Consider the following 5,711-nt stretch of genomic DNA (forward strand, 5'->3'; position numbering starts at 1 on the left):
CATTATGAATTCGGATCTAGTTTTTTTCTTTCTTTTTTTCTGTGATAAAACACTTTGAGAAGAAGCAATTTGGACATTAAAGAGTTAACTTGGTTTATATTTCCACATTATAATTCATCACTAGGGAAAGTCAGACTAGTAATCATCAACACCTAGAATGTTATCTTGGCCTTTGAGTGGCACACAGACTCATGCATGCCTAGTTTTGTAATACAGCCCAGCACTTTTCCAGAACACAGCACCTTCCTTTTTGGACTGCCCTTCCTGGACCAATTAATATTCAAGATCCTGCCTATAGATAGGTGCACAGGATAATTTGCTATCTTCAATGTTTCTAGCATGGTTCTCCTTTCACAGGATGCTAGAGTACGTCAAGAGTACAATTCAAAAGTCAAGGAGACATCTTCAAGAAAGGACAATGTAATGATCGTGGGTGGTAGGATTATCATACAACTGACACATGAATAGTATTATTTTTATTTTATTATTTATTAGGGACACTAATGAAAATGCTTGATGGCAGGTCATTCTGTAGCCCTCCCTTCTGAGGACACATGATTTCTTCCTTTGTGAGGATGAAGATTTCAAGGCTCCATCATACAACGAAGACTGAATTCTCCCAGACAGGGAAATGGCCAGCATTTTGATATTTCATTTCTGAGGCTCTAAGATTCTGAGAAATACATTTTTCTTCTCTGCAAATTATTCATTCAGTAGGATTTTGTTTTAGAAGCACAGATTCACAATGATATGGACCTTAAGAAATTATTAAATTCATTTTCCCTTAAGACAAACATAAATTATAATATCTGATGTTTATTTCTTAGTAGAACATCATATTATGAACATTAATTTTGTCCTTATTTTTGAAATCAGTTTTCATTTCTGACATAAGTAATATACAAATACTTTCTACAAAGTATTTTTTATATATTTGTACAAGTGTCCTGCCTTTACTCCCTCTTCACAAAATTTGTGTGCACAATACAACTCATCTCCCCAAGGAAGCAAGACAGAGTGACCTCTGACTTGATAGCTTGCTTTCTTATAAAAATAATTTTTATCTCTAAAATAAGCCAGGATAAATTTTGGTCACAGTCAAAGAAAGTGCTATGATAATTCTTCTCTTCACTTAAGAGTAGAAAAGAAAAATGTATCTCATTAAGTAAAAGTCAGTGTGTTTTGGTACTCATTACTTACAGTATGTCTTATGGGGTCAAGAATGAGAAGGTAGAAAAAAAATGATGCAATATTCTAAAATGCTGTTTTAGATAATAATAGCTATACATGGTGCCCCTGCAGAAGATTCACCAAGTGGACAGGATATAAAGGGTCATTAAGAAATAAAGAATTCAAGTTTCTAACATCCTGTCTATCATCTGTAATCTATCTTTTATTTATCATAATCCACCATCACCTATGTACTAATCATCTATCTAATTATCTATCTTTCTAAATGTCAATATGTTTGTCTACCTATCTATCTTCAGATATAGAAAAAAAGCATCAGCCATCATAATTCTTTAAATTTTTGTGAAGTGTTGTATTTTCTTAGAAAATGTAAGAAGACAGGATAACATTTCACTGGATTTTGCTTTATATAAAACTATCACTCTACCTACTCAATAAAATGTACTTTGCCATCATAGGCTGCATGTACGTTTGCAGATTGTTGAGGAATTTAAGTTAGGCTAAAATACCAGGATCAGTATTGGGACCCTGTCTCAGTTCTACCCACTGCCTCTGGCTTCTTCCCTAAAAACAGTTTAGTTTTCACAGTTATTTTTGTAGGTGTAAGAATGATGCTCTCAAGGGAATTTGAGGCCAAAGTTCTTGTATGAAAGAATTTTCTTGTTTTCCCTGCTCCTTCCATCTATGCTACAAATGTCAAATTATTTGAAATTGCAACATTAAGCACAGCAGTCTCCATGACTCTCTCTCTCTCTCTTCCCCTTCTCTCTGTCTCTCTTTATCTCTCCCTCACTCCTCTTTCTTCTTTCTTTGTTTCTTTCTTTGTTTCTTTCTTTGTTTCTTTCTTTGTTTCTTTCTTTCTTTCTTTCTTTCTTTCTTTCTTTCTTTCTTTCTTTCTTTCTTTCTTTCTTTCATTCTATATTCCAATCCCATTCACCTTGCCTTCCACTCGTGCCTACCCTCCATCCTTCGGAACGTCTCCACCCGAGACAATAGAAATCTAGTTGGGGAAGCTGTAGTGTGTCAGTGTATCCCACAGGATTCCCTTTTCTCCATACGTCTTTAGTGGTAAATGTTCATTGTAATGAGTCATTGGTCTGGTACCAGACCTCTGGCTTCTGATACTCTACTAATATTGGAATCTCACTGGGATTCCTCTTGGATATCCTGTTGTTCTCCTGTGTCATGGAGACCCCGTAGTTTTGAATCTGTGGAATCAGCCCCTTCATGCACTGCAGCAGTTCATCTATGGGGTTGATGTTGGTTGGAATGGACCAATTATAATCCCTGGATCTGGATGTGTGAGGGATCTAAGATAGAAAGCCCATCCATTGCCCACTTCTCATCCCCTTAGAGCTAGCTCACTCACACCAGCACAAGGGCCAGTTCTGCCCTGATGTCTAGGTAAGGTACAGGATCTTATCTGTGGAGTGTTACAGCAGGAGGGGTAGGGACAGCTCTTCTGGTCTATGGCACCAGGACCAGGTCTTCTGCCTGCTGAAGGTGGTAGGAAGAGAAGAAGAAGGAGGGTATCTCTTCCTAATCCATGTCACCATAGGAAAACAAGTGGTAGGACTAGCACTCCCACACTTGCATTCACAGTGCTGGCTCACTCCTGCAATGTGTGAGGCCTGTTATCCAGAGCAAAGATCTTACCTGGTGCTGGAGTAATGGTCATTTCAGGCTAGGTTCCTGTTCATGTCCCCTTGCACCAGGATGAGCTCTCAGGCTCACTATATTCAGGAAACGTTAGGCTTCTAACCTTTCTGATGTTTATAGGGTAGAACACTGAGCATAGACATAGCCTGTCTCATCTCTGCCAATTTCCGAAGCATGTGTGACTCAGCAGCCCCTAGGAACTGCTCATGTTTTCACCCATGTCAAATTATAATGGTAAAGCTTACTGTGAACACTGTTCAAATGAAATTTGGTGATAACCAAAAGAGTAGAGGACATCAATTTGACGGAATGAGGTGGTGTAATAAGAAGAGTTGGAAAGGAGGGAACATGAGAAAGATTGGAGGGAGTTAAAGGGAGGGGGTAAGCAATATATTTATACTTTAATTTAAAATATAATATAAAAATAAATTTATAAAAGGAATGTATCTGGAAAAGTGATAGGAAGCCACAGTACACTGGTCACATTTTTCCCATTCACAAAAGCATATTGTTTATATACTTCAGTAATTTCACACACCTGTAACCAGGAAATTCAAGCTTTGTCAAACACCAAACAGTAACATACACTGACATTCTGAATTTAAAGACATCAACTAAATTGTGGCATTTAACTTAATTTTTAGAATGTATACTATAGAAATGTACTGTTGTGTGTGGGAGAGTTGTTTTTATTATTGTTTTTGTTATTGTTTTGTTTTTTTTTTTTACTTTAACCTGAACCCTTAATGGCTAAAGGTTTCTGGAATCTGATCACGTTGTAAATTTATCCAGCCGAGGTTAAATCAACTGGAGAAAATTCCAAAAACAGCTAGTCCATGACAGTACAGTTAGAAATATCTTCAATTACAAGATCTTATCAGTTATACCATCATATGTTGTAACTTGTAAACAAGAAGTAATTTTAGGATAAGAATTATATCTTGAATATCCCATAATTGTTGACAATAAAGAAAAAAACACGACTTTAGTGCTCTATGTCCAGTTCTTATATGTACGTGATATGGAATAATGGTTGTATTATTATAGTCTGCTAATGCTTGGGGTAGGAAATTTCTAGGCCCCACCTTAGCTATCAGACCATGGCCTTGTATGCAATGAAGTTACGAGGCTGAAAACAGAAAAAAAAATTGTGTTTGTTAATTATTTGAAACAATGCATTTGTACAGTTTTAAATGAAAGAGGCAATATTTTTAATAATAATTAGATAAAAGGCAAATTGCCAGTCTTGCTCACTCCCCCTTCATCTTTCAATGAACACCAATAGGACTTTATAATGAATTAAAAATTATGCAAACTAACTCTTAATAATTAAGGAAACAAATCTTGTTATATAACTTTTACTGGAGAAGTACAATAAAAAATAAGATGTTTTATTTTGATATATAAGCATACATATCTCGCTGTTAGTTTATATATTTATTTAATATTTAAAAATTCAAAAAGATGTAGTTTTTCCTGACAAGCATTTTTTTCTCACATATTCACTGAAGTCCTGTAGGCATTCAATTGGCTTCTGCATCTGGTAGTTGAAGCAATACATTCCACAAACCTTGTCAAGGACCTTGACTACACGAAGATATGATTTAGCAATAGGTATATTTGATCACACAGTCTTCTGTGAAGCCTTAGAGTGTTCTTGATGTGACCAACAGGGCTACAGTACAGCCTTAGAGAATAGATTCTAAATCAGTTATTTTAAGAAGACTAAATACATTGTTCTGTGACATTGCATCCTGTTTTCAAGGCTAACAAAGGTAAACCACTTTTATCAGAAAATGTGATACATTTACATATTAAAACATTTAAATGAAATTATAATCTTTGAAAGACTCTGTTCACAGGAGTACTAATATACATATATACCAATACATGATAATCTTGTGGAGAAATAGATTCACCCTATATTCACCTATAAATTCAATGGCTATTTTCTGCTTATGATCCATAGACTTAAAAAGAGTAGAGAATGCTAGCTGAGCACTAAACATGAATATAACCATTGCTTTCTGTTCCTGACTATCATTAGATATTTGAAGTTCCTGCCTTGGCTTTCCCACAGAGACCAACCAAAACCCCATTAAAAACCAATAAGCCTTTCTCTCCCAATGTCGCATGTGAGTATATTTTATCACAACAAGAGTAAATTAATTAAGGCAACATACTAGTTTTCCATCATTTAACACTTATCTGATTACACATAAAAATTGATGCACCATACTTGCGTTTTTATAACTTGGAGAATTGCAATTTAAGGTTGGCTTAGAAAGATATATAACATTATTTAAACATTATTCAAATCTGTTTTCCATGGTGGTGAGAAGAAGTGAGGACACAGGCAACATAAATACCTAAATGAAACTTAGCAGAAAATGAAATGAAATATGAAATATGCAGAAGAAATATTATCTTTCTGGCCCACTATTATTTCTGCATAAATACATTCATAGAAATAAAAATAATATATGATAGAAAATTCACATTTTACAGAAAAACTAAAAAGTTCATAACACAGGTAGCAAAGGGGACTAGTTATGATCTTATTTCAGGAAGTTGAACAGGTAATATCATCTGCTTTGAATAATATTCCAAGTTTATAATGGTTTTTCTTTCATTGAATTGATGGTTATGTATTTAAATGGTCTTACCTGCATATGTGTACACACACACACACACACACACACACACACACACACACACACATATATATATATATATATGTAGAATCTTTTATTTTATTAGCTGAGAAAGCTTGAGAAAATTGATATGCCAGTAGCAATTGACAAACCTGAAAGTCACATCATAGTTTGTAATACCCTTCTCTAACAAAAGTGGCCCATGAC

The 5,711-nt window shown here is 35.0% G+C and overlaps 1 pseudogene; it reads right to left on the reverse strand.

Annotated features, from left to right (window-relative positions):
- Positions 1–2,936: 2,936 nt before the first annotated feature.
- On the reverse strand, positions 2,937–3,041 carry LOC120097622 (small nucleolar RNA SNORA17; annotated as a pseudogene).
- Positions 3,042–5,711: the final 2,670 nt, after the last annotated feature.

The sequence above is a fragment of the Rattus norvegicus genome, chromosome 16, assembly GCF_036323735.1.
Source record: "Rattus norvegicus strain BN/NHsdMcwi chromosome 16, GRCr8, whole genome shotgun sequence".
NCBI classification, from domain to species: Eukaryota; Metazoa; Chordata; class Mammalia; order Rodentia; family Muridae; genus Rattus; species Rattus norvegicus.